We start from the raw sequence: 19,219 nt of genomic DNA, 5'->3' as shown, positions 1-19,219 counted from the left end.
TACTGTGATTGCATGGAGTATTTTTTTTTCTCATTTGGTCAAAGTTGTTAATGTGTTGTCCAAATCTTCTGTAATCATTTTTGGTCTGCTTGTTTATCCCAGTTATTATCAGAAGAGTATTAAAATCTCCCCCAATTTATTTATTTATGTATTTTTTATGTATTTTATGTATTTTTTATGTATTTTATGTATTTTTATTTAAAAAAAACTTTTTTAATTGGGGTATAGTTGTTTTACAATGTTGTGTTAGTTTCTACTGTACAGTGAAGTAGAGTACCCTGTGCTATACAGCAGGTTCTCATTAGTTAACTATTTTATACATATTAGTGTATATATGTTAGTACCAGTCTCCCAGTTCATCCCACCTCCGCTTGATGTCCATACATTTGTTCTCTACATCTGCGTCTCTATTTCTGCCTTGCAAACCGGTTCATCTGTACCATTTTTTTAGATTCCACAAATATGCATTAATATACGATATTTGTTTTTCTCTTTCTGACTTACTTCACTCTGTATGACAGTGTCTAGGTCCATCCACGTCTCTACAAATTACCCAATTTTGTTCCTTTGATGGCTGAGTAATATTCCACTATATATATGTACCACATCTTCTTTATCCATTCGTCTGTCAATGGACATTTAGGTTGCTTCCGTGACCTGGCTATTGTAAATAGCGCTGCAACGAACATTGGGATGCATGTGTCTTTTTGAATTATGGTTTTCTCTGGGTATATGCCCAGTAGTGGGATTGCTGGGTCATATGGTAATTCTATTTTTAGTTTTTTAAGGAACTTCCATACTCTTCTCCATAGTGTCTGTATCAATTTACCTTCCCACCAACGGTGCAAGAGTGTTCCCCTTTCTCCAGCATTCATTGTTTGTACATTTTCTGATGATGCCCCTTCTAACTGGTGTGAGGTGATACCTCGTTGTAGTTTTGAAAATCTCCCCCAGTTTAATCGTGCTTCTCTCTGAAGTTCTGTCACTTTTTACTTTATACATTGTGAGATTATTATAATAGATATATGTCCTCCTGATTAATCGATGCTTTTAGTTTTTATCATTATGAAGTGTGATGAGTGTATGTGTAAAATTTATATATATATATATATTTATATAATATTTTCCTGGTGAATTGAAGTGTTATGAATGGTGCCAAGTATTTTTCCTCAAAGTTAATTATTTGATAATTGATACGGCTATGGCAGGTTTCTTTGGTATTTTTATGGTGAACTTTTGTTTCAATTTTTCTGGAAACTTTGTTTTAGATGTCTCTTGTAAACAGTATATATTTGTTTTTTTGGTTAATTGGTCTGACAGTTTTTATTTTTTAATTGAAGCCTATTTATATTTGTTATAATTGCCTATGTGTTTGTATTTATGTCTACCATCTTATTTTGTGTTTTCTTTTTGTTCTGCTTGTTTTATTTATCTTTGCTTCTTTTAAATTTAATTAATTGTTTTAAATTTTATTCATTTCTTTGTACAAGCTTGGGAATTATACATTATTTTAACTATTATTCTAGCATTTACCCTAGAAATTACTGCAACTATACTGATCAATGTCTAAAGTTAATCAATGACTTTGTCCATATATTGGATCATACCTTAAAACACTTAAACTTTTAAACTCGTTAGTTTCCTCCTGACATATATTCTAATTCTGTCTGGTTTTTGTTTGTGTATTTGATTTTAAAAAAGCCAAAATGCATTATTTTTATTGTTTTATAAAACTAGTGTTTATTTACCTACATATTTACTACCTTCTGTGTTTTTTATTCTTCCTAGCACCTCAAATATTCCACTTGGAATCACTTTTATCTCAGATATATCTTTTAGAATTATCTGTAGTGCTAGTGGCAAACTCTCTCAAGCTTTGTTTGAATACTGTGTTTCTCTCCTTACACTGGGTACAGAATTCTAGATTGACAGTATTTTTTCTCAGCATATTGGAGATAATAGTTATAGTCAGCCACCATTTCCACTGTTACTTTTTTGAGGGTAATATGTTGTTCCTTTTTGTCTAATTTTAAATCTTCTCTTTCTGTGATATATTCTTCAGTTTTTCAATGATGAATATAGGTGTGAGTTTCTTTACATTTATTCCTCTTGGATTTGTAAGGCTCTTTGAACCTGAGAGTTGGTATCTTTCATCAGTTCTGATAATTTTTCAGCTGTTACCTTTTCAAATATTGCCCTTACTTCATCTTCCTTTCTCCTTTTGGAACCCTATTTGTACATGTGTTAGATATTTTCACTGTGTTCTTAAGGTCTTCTCCATAATTTTCATCTCTTTGTCTGTCAGTATTTCATTTTATAAAATTTCTTTATGTCAGCTTTACATTTCATAAGATCTCTTTTTAACTGCATCATTATGTTTTATTTCAATTAGTTTTTAATAGAAGTTTTCCTTGGTTCCTTTTCAAACATGCCATTTCTTACTCCCTAAACTTTTTGTCTTGTTTTTGTTTTTTGCTTGTTTGCCTGCTTTTATTTATACTTTTTTACTTTAAGCATATTAATTAAATTATATTTTATCTGCTTTCAAAACGTATCCAAACTCAGACCATGTTTCATACCTCCATATTAACTACCTTGGCCCAAGACACTACATAGAATATTGCAATAGTTTCCTTTTAGACTTTGCTGGTTCTGCGTTTCCTCCCATTTAACCTATTATGATTCTTTGTGACCATAAGGTCAGTCTTCTAGTGACTTACTTCTCAGAGTAAAAGACAACATCCTTACAATAGTTTATAAGATATTATGTGAACTGGAACTTGATAACTTGCTAACCTAATCTTTTACTACTCTGCATTTCACTCTGTGTGCTGCAGTCATACTGGCCTTTTTTCTTTTTACAATATTAGGCATATTCCCCATCTGGACTGTACATTTGCTGTTCCCTCTGCACAGAATATTCTTCTACCAGCATGGCTTACTCCCTCACTTGCCTTCAGGTCTCTGCACAAATGTTTCATTGTCACTGAGGATTTACCTGACAGTCTTATATAAAACAGCAATCTCCATTCTTTTATTCCCTAAAATCCCTATTCCCCCTTGAACCTTGTATTATTCACTTATTACCATTTGACTGATTTCTTTTTTGTTTCTTTATTATTCTGTCACCATCCCTCCCCCACTAGAATGTAAGCTATACAGTAGTAAGAATGTCTTTTTTAAAAAAGTCACAGCTGTGTCCCTAATGTTTAGTACAGTCCCCGGTGCCTAGTAGGTTCTCAATAAATACTTGTTGAATAAATAAATGATTATATAGCATTGTTGAAGCCACTGTCAATATGGTGAGTAGGTACCATCATTTTGGGAAAGTCACAAATCATATTACATTAGAATACTGTGGTTTACCTTCTATGACTTTTTAGATTTCTTCTTCTTTTATTATTATTGTTGTTTTTGGTGTACTTATTTGGTTACGATTGGAGAAAGCTTCTGGCAAACTTGAGATAATTGTGTTTAATTTAGGTCATGGATCAGAAAAATAAGTATAATTTTCAGCGTTTTTTAATAAATATTTTCAGAAAAGAAATTTTTTAGGCTATCTGACTATAAAAACCCATTATATGTAGCTCTCTAAAACAGTTTGCTGTTTACAAATGTTTAATAGATTTTATTTAATTCCATGTAAGTCCCCTAGAGCCCCAAAATAAATCTCCTACCTGATTTTGCCTGTCCTTTTGAGGTTACAATGCAGTGCGCTCTAAAAATAGACAAAGATTAGTAGGAGGCCTAGATTACAAATACTTCAATGTGATTTTTGAAATGAGGACAGCATAAGTTACATATACTTGTACTAGTGTAATTCAATTCCAGAAGGTATATGATACTTGTATTAAAGATCATCTTACATTCCTAACACAAAGTGAAATGCTGTGCTATTAAAAGACCTATATCAAACATCATCTGTGTGAAACTTCATGACCCTCCCTTGACAGATTTAACTCCTCCATATTTTCTTAGTACCATAAAGTTTGATCATACAGTTTAATAAGAAATTGTTTATTTTTATACCTTATTTTCATTAAATTTGGGAGGCCTTCAGGATGGGAGTTCTGTGTTTTTTATCTCAAGAAAATGCCCAAATGTTGATTTAAAGAACGAATGAATGAAAATGCTTCAGATATACTTTTCTATATTATGTCACTGGTTATTAGTATTAAAAATTATAAAAATGGTGTGGACCATACCACCAATGGACCATAAAGATAGTAAAAGTTAATACATGCCTAAATATGATTTTTTACCTAAGTAAAATAATGTACTTCACACAGTTAGTTCATTAAGTACATTTCTGTTGTTGCTCTTTTTTCATCTACTTAGATTATGTTTTGTCATATAATTATGTAATATCTGTATGGTCAGGGAACATTTTTTATTTTCAGATGTGCAAACACATGCAATTGGAGTTTGTTTGTGGTCCATGGCAGGTCCAGACACTCTTGTTTGGAATTTTTTTTTTTTTTTTTTTTGCGGTACGCGGGCCTCTCACTGTTGTGGCCTCTCCCGTTGTGGAGCACAGGCTCCGGACGCGCAGGCTCAGCGGCCATGGCTCACGGGCTTAGCCGCTCCACGGCATGTGGGATCTTCCCGGACCGGGGCACGAACCCGCGTCCCCTGCATCGGCAGGCGGACGCTCAACCACTGCGCCACCAGGGAAGCCCTCTTGTTTGGAATTTAAGAAATGTCTCTTTCTCTCTCTTTCTCTGTCATTGGAAACTGCATGACACAATAGACCAGTTGGATTTAATTGATATCTACAGGACATTACATTCAAAAAACAGCCCAGAATACACATTCTTTTCAAGCACTCATGGAATGGTCTCTAGGATAGACAACATACTAGGTCACAAAACAAGCCTCAGCAAATTTAAAAGGATAGAAATTATTTCAAGCGTCTTTTCTGACCACAGTTGTATGAAACTAGAAATCAACGACAGAAAGAAAAACAGGAAAAGAATTAACACATGGAGACTAAACAACATGCTACTGAAAAACCAATGGGTCAACAATGTGATCAAAGAAGAAATTAGAAAATACCTTAAGACAAATGAAAATGAAAACACAGCCTTACAAAATCTATGGTATACAGCAAAAGCTGTTTTAAGAGGGAAGTTCATAGGGATACAGACCTTGCTCAAGAAACAAGAAAAATCTCAAACAACCTAACCTACCACCTAAAATAATTAGAAAAAGAACAGACAAAACCCAAAGTCAGCAGAAGGAAGGAAATAATAAAGATCAGAGAGAAAATAAATACAATAGACATAAAAATAGAAAATATCAATAAAATCAAGAGCTGTTTTTTTGAAAAGATAAACAAAATTGACAACCTCTAACCATGCTCACCAAGAAGAAAAGAGACTCAAATAAACAAAATAAGAAATAAAAGAGGAGAAATAGCAACAGATACCACAGAAATACAAAAAGATCATAAGAGAGTACTATGAAAAGTTATATGCCAGCAAATTGGACAACCTAGACAAAATGGAGAAGCTTCTAGAAACGTACAGCCTGCCAAAACTGAGTCAAGAAGAAATAGATGAATTGAATAGACGATCACAAGAAGTGAAATAGAATCTGTAATTTATAAAACTCCCTCCAAATCAAAGTCAAGGTCCAGACAGCTTCACTGGGGAATTCTACCAAACATACAAAGAAGAACTTATACCTATCCTGCTCAAATTATTACAAAAAATTGAAGAGGAGGGAACACTCCCAAATTCATTCTATGAAGCCACCATCACCCTGATACCAAAACCAGACAAAGACACTAAAAAAAAGAAAATTACAGGCCAAAGTCCTTCATGAATATAGATGGGAAAATCCTCAACAAAATATTAGCAAACCAAATCCAACAATACATACATACCATCATCAAGTTGGATTCGTTCCAGAGTCACAAGGATGGCACAGCATACCCAAATCAATCAATGTGATACACCACATTAACAAAAGGAAACACAAAAACCACATGAGCATCTTAATAGGTGCAGAAAAAGCATTTGACCAAGTTCAGTGTCCATTTATGATAAAAATTCTCACCAAAGTGGGTATAGAGGGAACATATCTCAACATAATAAAAGACATTTATGACGCATCCACAGCTAACGTAATTCTCAATGGTGGAAAACTGAAAGACTTCCCACTGAATTCAGGAATAAGACGAGGATGCCCACCCTCACCACTTTTATTCCACATAGTATTGGAAGTCCTAACCACAGCAGTCAAACAAGAAAAAGATATAAAAGATATCCAGATTGGAAGGGAAGAGGTAAAACTGTCAGTATTTGCAGATGGCATGATATTCTATGCGGAGAACCCTAAAGTCTCCACACAAAAACTATTAGAACTAATAAATGAATTCAGCAAGATAGCAATATATAATATTAATATACAGGAATCCATTGTATTTTTTTACACTAACAATGAAATATCAGAAAAAGAATGTAAAAAGAATCCTGTTTAAAATAACATTAAAAAAAATAAAATACCTAGGAGTAAACCTAACCAATGAGGTGAAAGACCTATACACTGAAAACAATAAAACATTGATAAAGGAAATTGAAGATGATTCAAAGAAATGGAAAGCTATCCCATGCTCTTGAAAGGATTAATATTGTTAAAACGGCCGTACTATCCAAAGCAATCTATGAATTTAATGCAATTCCTATCAAAATACCCATGACATTTTTCACAGAACTAGAACAAATGATCCTAGAATTTTTATGGAACCACAGTGACCTAGAATTGCCAAAGCAATCCTGAGGAAAAAGAACAAAGCTGGAGGCATAACCCTCCCAGACTTCAGACTATACTACAAAGCGACAGTAATCAAAACAGCATGGTTTTGGCACAAAAACAGATATATGAATCAATGGGACAGAATAGAGAGCCCAGAAATAAACCCACACACCTACAGTCAATTAATCTATGACAAAGGAGGCAAGAATATACAATGGAGACAAGACAGTCTCTTCAGTAAGTGGTGCTGGGAAGGCCAGACAGCTGCATGTAAATCAGTGAAATTAGAACACTTCCTCACACCATATACAAAAATAAGCTCAAAATGGCTTAAAGACCTAACTATATGATATGACACCATAAAACTCCTAGAAGAGAATATAGGCAAAACATTCTCTGAGATAAAGCATAACTATATTTTCTTAGATCAGTCTCCCAAGACAAAAGAAATAAAACAAACAAACAAACAAAAAAACACATGGGGCCGAATCAAACATAAAAGCTTTTGCACCGCATAGGAAACCATCAACAAAATGAGAAGACAAAGTATGGACTGGGAGGAGATATTTGCAAATGATGTGACTGACAAAGGGTTAATATTTAAAATATACAAATAGCTCATACAACTCAATATTGAAAAAACAATCAATGTAATCAGAAAGTGGGTAGAAGACCTGAATAGAAATTGTTCCAAAGAAGACATACAGATGGCCAACAGGAACGTGAAAAGATGCTCAACATCACTAATTATTAGAGAAATACAAATCAAAACCACAATGAGGTGTTACCTCACAGAGGGCAGAATGGCTATCTTCAAATGCTGGAGAAGGTGTGGAGAAAAGGGAACCCTCCTACACTGTTGGTGGGAATGCAAATTGGTGCAGCCACTATGGACAACAGTATGGAGGTTACTTAAAAAGCTAAAAATAGAGCTACCATATAATCCAACAATCCCACTCCTGGACATATATCCAGAAAAGGCAAAAACTCTAATTCGAAAATATATGTGCACCCTAGTGTTCATAGCAACATGGTTTACAATAGCCAAGACATGGAAACAACTGAAGTGCCCATTAACAGATGACTGGTTTAAGAAGATGTGATATACGTATACATACGTATGTATATGTATATGTATACATATGTATGTATATGTATACACACACACACACACACACAATGGAATATTTACTCAGTCATAAAAAAAGAATGAAGTGTTGTCATTTGGACCTAGAAGTATTATACTTAGTGAAGTAATTCAGACAGAGAAGGACAAATATTATATGGTATCATATGTGGGATCTAAAAAATAATACAAATGAATACAAAACAGAAACAGACTCACAGATCTAGAAAACAAATTTACGGTTACCAAAGGGAAAAGGGAGGGGGGAGGGATAAATTAGGAGTATGGGGATAACAGATACAGACTACTATATATAAACTAGATAAGCAACAAGGATTTACTATATAGCACATAGGATTATGTTCAATATCTTGTAATAACCTAAATGGAAAATAATCTAGGAAAAAAATATATCTGAATCACTTTGCTATATACCTAAAACTAACACAATATTGTAAAACAACTATACTTAATTTTAAAAAAGAGACATTTCAGAAGGATTCCAGTCAGTGGCTAGTAGATCCTCCTGGCTAGACTAAAGAGCTGAAAAATCTTAAGGCTGTTGTCCGATAGAACTTTAACATTCTGCGCAAATTGGAGAGAGGCCTGTCTAGAGGAGAATCGAGGGTGTGACCTCTCTTGAATGGAGAGGACTAAAGTCAGACTCATAGGAAATTCATTGTTTTAAAGAGAGTTCTACTGGTGGAAGCACCACAGTGTGAACTGAGATGGCTCTAGTTACACAAAGACTTCTGGGGGCCCAAGTTTCTTTGAGTAGGAACAGAGTGAGAAAGCCAATCAGCTGCCACAAGGGCCATTTCTCATGGAAATGCAAAGACCCCTCCAAGGGCAGAGCTCTGAAGAACAAAGGACTGCAGTCTGTTCTACTTAGTAAAGCACACTTTCCTGACTTTTCTCTTCCCTGTCTCCTCACTGTGCTCCCTGAGATGACCGTCAAGTAAATTTCCCACTTTCAAGTTCTTGTCTCAGGGTCTGATTTTGGAAAATCAGACTATGATGCCAGGCATCCTTGTTTTGTCCTCAACTATAGTGGAAACTCCACTAGTGTTTTCCCACTACGTATGATGCTGGATAACTCTGGAGAGAAGGGTTGAGTGACCAAGACCTGGCAAGAAGACACATGTATAGGGATAAGCTGAGGAGGATGAGGAGTCCCAAGAATAAGATAGATTTGAGGGCCAGCAGAGGGTCATGGCCAGTGAGAAAGTTGGGGTAGGGAATAGCACTAGTGCTTTAGGGTGGAGATGTCTAATATTCAACTTTTAATTGTTACCTGTCTTGTAGTGTCATTTCCTACCACTACCCTAAACTTTCAATAAGAGCCTGCTGTCCATTAAAAAAAACGGTGGTGAAAGATAGGTATGAAGTGTCCAACTATTTTTTTATCACTGTTTTTATTATAGATTAGTTGTTGAATTCCATCAAGTTCCTTTTATGAACATTGTGACTCATCCATTCTTCTCCAGAATGATCATTATGAATAAAGCTACTGTGAACATTTTTGTATATGTCTCCCATTAAACATGTCCACACATTTTGGGGATATATATACATAGAAGTGGCATTGCTGGGTTATAAAGTGGGCATTTCTTCACTGTTAGTAGACACTGCCGGTTTTCCCAAGTGGTTATATCATTCACATTCCCACCAGCAGTCCATGGGAGTCTGAGATTACCTATGTTGTTGTCAACACTTGTTATTGTTAGTTTTTTTATTTTCAGTCATTCTGATAGATGTGAAGTGTTATTTCATTATAGCTTTAATTTTCACTTCATGATTACCAAAGAAGTTGAGCATTTTTTCATGTGGTTAGTAATCATTAGATACTGTCTTTCGGGAAGTGCCTGTTCAGCTCCCGTGTCCGTTTTTCCATTGTGTTAATATTTGGCTCACTGATTTATAAAATTTCGTTAAACACATTTTTAAAACAACTTAAATATGGGGGTTAAGATGGGCTGAAGTAAAAGCATGGGAAAAGATATACCAGGCAAAGGCTAACAGAAAGCTGGTATTGCTTTAGTAATATCAGATAAAGTAAAGTTTAAAGCAAGAAGCGTAATTGTTAGAGATAAAGAGGAATGTTTCACAGTCATTAAAATGGACAGTCCTCCAGAAAGATATAGCAATTCTAAATTTGTATGTGTAAAATATAGCCTCAAAATACAGAAAGCCAAAGCTGATAGAACTAAAAGGAGAAACAGACAAATTCAAAGTCACAGAGAAGTATTAATACACTTCTTTCAGTAACTAATGGAACAAGCAGGCCAAATATCAGTAGTGTTATAAAGGATTGGAATAATATGATTAACAACTTTGACTTAATTCACATATGTAGAGCATTTTATCCAACACCTACAGCGTACATATTCTTTTCAAGGGCACATCGAAAGATTAACAAAATTAATTGTATCCTGGGTCATAAAGCAAGTCTCATATTTCACAACATTGAAGTAACAGAGAATATGTTCTCTAATCACAATGAAATAAGCTCAGAATTAATAAAAAGATAATTAGAAAAGCCCCAAATACTGATAGTTAAGGAATATTCTTATAAATAATAAAGAAGAAATCACAGTGGAATTTTTAAATATTTTGAACTAAATGACAATGACATAACAAAATTTGTGGAATACAGCTAAAGACATTTATGGCCCTAAAAGCATCAAGTTGAAAAGAAGAAAGACTGAAAAATCTGAAACATAAGCATTCTTTTCCAAGAAGTTGAAAAAAAAAATCAGAAAAAGTAAACTGCAAGAAAGTGAAAGGAAGGAAATAATAAATATGAACCAAAATTAAAACTGAAACAAACAAAATTAAAATTAAAACAACTATACTTAAAACAAACAGAATAAAACAAAAAAAATCCCCAAAGCTCTTTGTCCTGTATTTTCCCATTTCAGTAAATAGAAATTTTATCCTATCATGTGCTCTGAATTTGGAATCAACCTTGACTGCTCTCTTTCTCTCACACCTCACATTTATGAGGTGATCCTATAGATGGGGGGTCCCCAACTCCCAGTCCGCAGACCAGTACAGGTCCGTGGCCTGTTAGGAACTGGGCCACACAGCAGGAAGTGAGTGGCGAGCGAGCATGCCGCTCCCCATTGCTTGCATTACCGCCTGAATCATCCCCCACCAACCCCCGTGGAAAAATTGTCTTCCACGAAACTGGTCCCTGGTGCCATAAAGGTTGGGGACCGCTGCTATAGGTTATACCTTAAAAATATATCCAGAATCCAGTCACTTCTCATTCCCTTTGTTGATTACAGCCTGACCTAAGCCATCATTATCTCTTACCTGGATAACTGCTGTAATTTCTTAATTGATCTCTGTATTCCCTCTCTTAGCCCAGTTCTTCATATGATAGTCAGAATTACCCTGTAGAACCTTCATGTCACTCTTGCTCTCTTATCTTTCCAGTCCCTTTCCATTTCTCTTGGCATAAAAGCCAAAGAAAGCCCTTACAATTACCAAGGAGACCCTGAATAATTTGCTCACCTTGTCTTATTTTTTGCCTTCTTCCTGTCCCTCCCTGAGCTTCAACCATACTGGCCATCTTGCTGTTCTTCAGACATGCTATTGAATCTTTAGGCTGTCACACTTGCTGTTCCTTTTCCCAAATATCCACTTGGCTTACCTCACTTCAGAACTCTGCTAAGTATCACCTTATTAATGAAATCTTCTCAATCAACCCATAAAACAGCAATCCCCTTCCCCCATACTTGGCACTCCCTACTTTTTTTCTGTAATATATGCCTGGCACCTAGTAGACGCTCAAGTGTTTATTTGTTAAATGAATAAATTCATGGATGGAACTATTCAAGTGGTTACTACCGGAAGTGATGTGAAAGTAATATCTATGTAGGAAAAACTTCGCAAACCTGTTTATTTCAGGATACAATGCTCTGATTCTTCTGTTTTTTTGTTTTATCTTGAAATAAGTTTAGGCTTACAGAAGAGTTGCAAAAATAATGCAGAGAGAGGGCTTCCCTGGTGGTGCAGTGGTTAAGAATCCGCCTGCCAATGCAGGGGACATGGGTTCAATCCCTGGTCAGGGAAGATCCCATATGCCGTGGAGTAACTAAGCCCGTGCACTACAACTACTGAGCCTGCACTCTAGAGCCTGTGAGCCACAGCTACTGAGCCTGCGTACCACAACTACTGAGCCCATGTGCCACAACCACTGAAGCCCATGCACATAGAGCCTGTGCTCCACAACAAGAGAAGCCACCGCCATGAGAAGCCCATGCACTGCAGTGAAGAGTAACCCCTGCTCGCTGCAACTAGAGAAAGCCCGCATGCAGCAGTGGAGACCCAACACAGCGAAAAAATAATAATACAGAGAGTTACCGTATACCCTTCACCCAGCACCTCTTAATGTTAATACATTATATAATCATAATACAATTATCAAAAGTAAGAAATTAGCATTGGTGCAATGCTGTTAACGAAAGTACAGACTTTATTTGAATTTCGCTGATTTTTCCACTAGTAGTTTTTCTGTCCTAGAGTCCAGTCTAGAATTCCCTATTTCATTTAGTCATCATGTCCCCTTAATTTCTTCTGGCCGGTAACAATATCTCAGTCTTTCCTTATCTTTCAAGACCTTAAGACTTTTAAAAGTACTAGTCAGGCATTTTGTAGGATCTCCCTCAATTTGGACTTAGCTGATGTTTTCTCATGATTAGATCAAGGTTTTGCATTTTTGAAAAATACCACAGAAGTGATATGGCCTTGTATCAGGGGAGACATGGTATCAGTGTGTCTTGTTACTGGTGATATTACCTTTGATCATGTGGTTAAAATAGTGTCTTCTGGGTTTCTCCACTGTAAAATTACTATTTTTTTCCTTTGTAATTAATAAATATTTTGGAAGAGATATTTTGATAAATATTCTTTTTCTCGTGATACTTTCAGATATTAATTTTAGTATTCATCAGTGGATCTTGCTTGAAGCAATTATTATGTGCTATTCCAATCATGATTTTTTTCATTCCTTCTATATTTATTAGTTGGAATTCTTCTGTAATGAAGACTTATTCCTTCTCCCCCCATTTATTTATTCAATAATTTATTTATAAAAGTGTGGGTTTGTGAGTATTTGTTTTATTCTTTGGGTTATAATCTATTACTGTTACTGTTTATTTTGTTTAAATTGGTCCAGCTTTGACATCCATCTTATTTTTAGACATGCACCCATCTTATTTCTCTTGAGCACTTCCTTACTTTCTGGCACCATGAGATGCTCCAGCTCATCTTGTATTTTTCTTGCTCTGCCCGGAAATCAGCCACTGCTCTGTGGAATCCTGGTTCTTCTAATTGGAGAAGGATATTTAGAAACCAAGATCTGGATACTGTTTCATCTTTTATAGCCTTTTTTTGTGTCCTGGCACTCTTTTTTTTCTTCTTCTTTTTTCATAGTCCTACCACCATGAAAACCTCTGAAAAACTTGACTTATATCTAGAGGAAAGTTAACATTATTAGAAGAGAATTTTCTGATAGGAATATCAGAAAACCAATATGTGTAACTCTGTCATTTGCTTTTGTACATGTGTTGAACAGATTTTATTTAGTTCTATTTTAATCCTCTAAAGCCTAGAAGTAGATTTTAAATATGATTTTTGGCCTATCCTCACAGTGTTACAATGTAATCGTTTCTAAAAATACACATGGGGTAGTAAAAGTCTTAGATTTCAAGTACTTTGTGATTTGGGGATTAGGCAGGCATAAATTACATAGCCTTATACTAGTGTAAATTAACCTCAGAAGTTAAAATATATTTCAAGTAAAGACTGACTTAAATTGTTATCACAAAGTGCTGTGATAGATAATAAAGATCCAGGTCAGTCATACCTGTAAAATTTTAGAGCTCTTCCTCAGCATAATTACCTTCCTTCTACATGTCCTTTAACAACAGGGACTTCAGTAATACAATATATTAATTACTAGTAATGAATTTGCACATCTTATTCTCATTGAACTTGGAGGCTCCAAGGACTGGAATTCTGGATGTATTTATTTATTATTTATTTTTATTTTTGGCTGAGTTGGGGTCTTCATTGTCGCGCACGGGCTCTCTCTAGTTGTGGCGAGCGGGGGCCACTCTTCGTTGCAGTGCATGGGCCTCTCATTGCAGTGGCCTCTCCTGCTGCGGAGCACAGGTTCCAGGCGTGCGGGCTTCAGCAGTTGTGGTTCACAGGCTCAGTAGTTGTGGCTCGCAGGCTCCAGAGCGCAGGCCCAGCAGTTGTGGCTCATGGGCGCAGTTGCTCCGCGGCATGTGGGATCTTCCCAGACTAGGGCTCGAACCCGTGTCCCCTGCATTGGCAGGCGGATTCTCAACCACTGCGCCACCAGGGAAGCCCTGGATTTATTTTTTTGTGTCCTATTTAGATGCCCAGATGTTGGTTTATGAATGAAAGAATGTACCTCAGAATATGTGACTCTACATTTTATTAGATTACTAACAATTAATTCTCAAATATCTCTAAAGAGAGTAAAAGTTAATGTGAATCTAAATGAGTCTGTTTACCAAATAAGAAGAGATATGATAGTACTTCGGGTTTATTTAGTTTCATTTATGTTTCTCTAAGCATAGAACAAGTTCTGTATGTAGTTATATAGAATCTGTAAAGATGAGACGTTTCTTATTTTCAACTATGAAATTAATGGGATGTGTTTGAGGTCCATGACTAGTTCATAACTCACTTATTAATAATTAAGTAAAATTGACCCCTTTTTGTTATTGAGAACTGCATCAGACTCAGGATTCTAAAATTTCAGTTTGATTTCCATGTTATCTTCTTCTCTGCCTTTTTTTTTTTTGACACTTTACCATCTCACCCCCTACTCTATCCTTCTTTGTTCATTCTTGCTTCTCTGTCCCGTCAGTCTTTGCTTCTCTGTCCCATATAAGACATATAAGAGTATATGTCCCATATACTCTTGCTTCTTTCTATCATGTGTCCTTCTCTCATGTGTTATTGCATCTTTATCCCCCCTCCCTCCCTTCCTTCCATCAGTCATTCTTTCCATATTTCCTTCTAGGAGTACACATATCTATCCTCTGCTTCCGTATATCCAGACCTCATTCCATCCTTCCTTTTCTTATTCCTTCTCTCTCTCCAGCATTCTTTCTGTCCTATCATTCCTTCTGTTCATTCAAAGCGAAGGTCCTTTCTTCCATCAGTTCTTCTTTTCCTTTATCTAGTCTAATGACTACCATATATGTACTGATGAATTCCAATTTTATATCTTCCACGCACACACTTCTACCTTGGACTCCAGATTTAACAGTCCCACTTCCTGTGCTATATTACCTGCTGAATTCCTACCCAGATACCAACTGCTCTTATCATTTTCACTATTACCACTGTTATTCATGCCACCATCATCTCTCCTCTAGAGCAGTATAGTAACCTCCTAAGTGGTCTTCCTATTTCTGCCCTTTGCCTGATACTCATTTTCTACCCAGCAGTCCAAGTGATTATTTTAAAAGTTAAGTCATGTCATGTCCCAGTCTCTGCTCAAAACCTTTCAAAGGATTCCTATCTTTTTTTTTATTATTGTTGAGGTAACATTGGTTTATAGGTTTCATGTGTAAATTATATTTTAATTTATGTGTACACTGCAGCATGCTTACCACTAATACAGTCACCGTACAGTTAACCCCCTTTACCTATTTTGCGCTTCCATCCTCTCTGGTAACCACCAATCTTATTTTTCACAGATGAAAATAGAGATCTTATTTTTTTCTTTTTTCCCCAGCTTTATTGAGATATAATTGACATGTAACTAGTCTTTTTCTGAAGGAGAGAAATTTCAAATAAGACCGTTAGACTACTGAAAAGCATTACACATAGATCTGGGAAAGCATGCTTTTGAACACGTTAGACATTTTATTTAGTTATGTGTAAATCCTTTAAAGCCTAGAAGTACATCTTGTACTTGATTTTGGCCTAACCTGGTAGAGTCACAATGCTGTGGTTTCTAAAATTAGACAAGGAGTAAGAGTTCTAGATTATACATAGCTTTGTGTGAAATCAGAGAGGCTTAAGTTACATAGATTGTATTAGTGTAAATCGATTCCAGAGATTGAGTGATCTTGGCCCTTTTAAACTCTATTATTAATTTTAATAATTTTCTGTGTATTCCTTTTTTTATATTTTGATAGTGTCAATACCCATATCATCTGTAAATAATCATGTTTTTGTTTCTTCTTTTCCCATGCTTATACCCTTTACCTCTTGATCTTCTTATTACTACACTTGTTAGTCCTACTAGTACCAGGTTGAATAGAAGCCGTGGCAGGCATCCTTGTCTTCTTCCCAATCCTAAAAGAAGTACTTTCAACATTTTACCATTAAATATGATGTTTTGTGTACTTTTTGTGAATGCCCTTTTTCACATTAAGGAGGTTACCTTCTAGTCCTGGTTTGTTGAGGCTAAAATGAAATTGAATTTTAATAGCTACACTTTCTGCATCTGTTCAGTTGGTCATGTGAAATTTCTTTATTCTATGAATGAGGTGAATACACTAACCAGTTTTTAAACATTAAACTAATCAACTTTCTGTGGATAAGCCCAACTTGATCATGATGTATATTTTTTAATGTATTGTTGTATTTGGCTTGCTAATATGGTATACTTGTGAGCGAGATTAGTTTGTGATTTTCCTTTTGTACTGTCCTTGTCTGATTTTGGTATCAAGGTAAATCTCACCTCATAAAGTGAGTTAAGGAGTGTTCCTTTTTTGTCTATCCTCTGTATGAGGTTAGAATCCTCTGTAAAATTAAAACTGTCTATTTCATGAATGTTTGGTAGAATTCATCTGTACAGCTGACTGGCTCTTGTGTTTTCCATATAAGGTTTTTAACCACGAATTCAGTTTCTTTAGTAGCTATGAGACCGTTCATGTTCTTTATTTGCTCTTGAGTCAGTTTTGGTAAGTTTTAAATTTCTTCTTGAGTCAGTTTTGGTAAGGAATTTATCCATTTTATCAAAGTTTTCAAATTTATTTGCATAAAATTTTTCATACTGCCTTATTTGCCATTTAATCCCTGCAATATCTGAGATTATATCCTCTTTTTTATTCTTAATATTGCTTATTTTGTCTGCTCTCTATTTTTCCCTTAATTTACCTTGTCAGAGTTTTACAGTATTGTTTCTTCAAGTAATAAATTTTGGCTTTGTTGTTTCTATTATGTATTTGTGTTCTCTTTTCACTAATTCCTGCTCTTGATCATTTCCTTCTTTCTTTTTCTTCTTTAGAACATAGAGAACAATAGATGAACAATAGAACAATAAACATCTTTATTACTTGAGCTAAGATAGGAGGGAGGAGGATTTGTTTGCTTTTCCGGGCATTGATTTTCCTCAGCTAGAACTCCAGCTCCTTGCATTCTAGCACATAGCCATCTGCTTGGCCACACTGGCCTGGTTTTGAAACAATGCATGCAAGGAGCTTGCCCTGCTGGAGCCTCCAGAAGGCTGCTGATTTTGGCATTCTTTTTCCTTTCATCATATTTCTTCTGAATTTTCTTTTATCGTTTTTTGTTTAAAATCCCTTCCTCCTCGGAAGTCAGCTTGGCTCCCTTCTTGCGGCCCCGGGGCAGTGCATAGTGGGACTCCTACCACTGTCAGAATAGTGTGCTGTCAGTGAGCACAATGCAGTTCTTCGCCAGGGTCTTGGTACTGACCAGTTCATTGTTGGAGGCACTGTAAACTATAATAAGCCTCGTTTTGCACGTACAACACTCCAAGCCTCAGGGGAAGTTCCCCATGTCCAGCCTCAAGTTCCCCACGTCCAGCAACTTCTTGTTGCCTCCCTGCATGTGGAATGTGTGTATGAGGCAGGGTCAATCTTAGTGTTGGCAGCAGGGATTCCCAGCTCATACTTCTGCTTCTTGTAGTAGGTTTTTCTCTCGTTCCTAGTCTTGTGGCGCTTGTGCCAGTTGTTCCGAGATATGGCTATTGCTCAGTGCTGGCTGGAAAGAGATCATTTCCTTCTTTATATTTTTTTAAAGATTTATTCTGCTGTTTTCCTAACTCAATTTCAAGTCTTTTTTTCTAATGTAAGGATTTAAGCCTATATATTTTCTTCTAATACCTCTTTTTTGTTGTTTTTCATTCTGTGCATTTTAGATATATTTTTTTCATTATCATTCAGTTTTAGGTATTTACTAAAATCCATTGTGATGTTCTTTGTCTGATAAATTGTTTGGAGAAGTGTTTTTTTTTTTTTTTTTTTGGTACGCAGGCCTCTCACTGTTGTGGCCTCTCACGTTGCAGAGCACAGGCTCCGGACGCGCAGGCTCAGCGGCCATGGCTCACGGGCCCAGCCACTCCACGGCATGTGGGATCTTCCCGGACCAGGGCACGAACCCATGTCCCCTGCATTGGCAGGCGGACTCTCAACCACTGCTCCACCAGGGAAGCCTGGAGAAGTGTTTTTTAATTTCAAAATGTATGATAGATACCAATTCCTTTAAATCTGTTGAATAGTATTATGACCTAGTACAGGGTCAATTTTCATGAGTATTCCATGTGTACTTGCATAAATGTTCTCTGCTTATTGGATATAATGTTCTCTGACTGCTTTGTATCTTATGTCTTTGTCTTTGGTTTTGTGTAGTTCCTAGATGTGGATGTATCTAGATGGTGTATGGTGTATCTAGATGTGGATCCTTTCTCTGTCTCTGTCTCATCTCTCCTTCTCTGTATCTCTGCTTATTTTTATCTGTTCTTTATTTCTGTTTTTATTTCCCCTCCTCTCCATCCCGCCTCCCAGCCGTATCCCCATGTACCTCTCTTTTTTACCCTGCTTGAGATTCATGAGCTTCTTGAATTGATATCTTTCAGTGGTTCTGGAAAATTCTCAGTAATTTTCAGGTCTCTTATTCTGCAACTCAGATTAAGTTCTTGTTTCCTTGTGTATTTTATGATTGATTGATTGATTTTTGGTGGAACTTTTTCTGTAGAAATTGAAGCATGGGTTGAAGTTGAGAATCCAGAGAGGATTTATAATTTCTTTTAACAATTATCTCAGATCACAACCAACCTGGGACCATGTTAAATGCAATGATATGCTTAAGACGTTTGGTACCGTTTAAATTCCATGAATTTGCATTGAGATTATGCATGGGGGGGGATGCACAAGAATTTTTTAATAAAATAAATAATTTTAGATTTATAGAAAATGTGCAAATATAATACAGAGAGTTCCTGATTACTCTATACCCAGTTTCCCCTAATATTAACATCTTACATTACCACCGTATTTTTGTCAAAACTAAGAAATCATAGCACTAGCTAAA

At 35.9% G+C, this 19,219-nt stretch overlaps 1 protein-coding gene and 1 pseudogene across 4 annotated transcripts in view; one reads left to right on the top strand and one right to left on the bottom strand.

Moving 5' to 3' along the window:
* The window catches only part of CRY1 (cryptochrome circadian regulator 1), a 92,866-nt gene that overhangs the window by 30,113 nt on the left and 43,534 nt on the right, over window positions 1-19,219 (top strand). The gene's annotated exons all lie outside the window — the stretch shown is intronic.
* Window positions 17,146-19,045, bottom strand: LOC309829361 (small ribosomal subunit protein eS8-like; annotated as a pseudogene). The gene is made up of 2 exons: window positions 18,964-19,045; window positions 17,146-17,873 (listed from the first exon to the last, which is right to left on the bottom strand). The product of its transcript is annotated as a small ribosomal subunit protein eS8-like (transcript).

The sequence above is a fragment of the Grampus griseus genome (genome assembly GCF_964374135.1).
Source record: "Grampus griseus genome assembly, chromosome: 11".
Classification (NCBI taxonomy): domain Eukaryota; kingdom Metazoa; phylum Chordata; class Mammalia; order Artiodactyla; family Delphinidae; genus Grampus; species Grampus griseus.
Note: the sequence above shows the minus strand (reverse complement) of the source record. Positions and strands in the feature narration are given on the sequence as shown.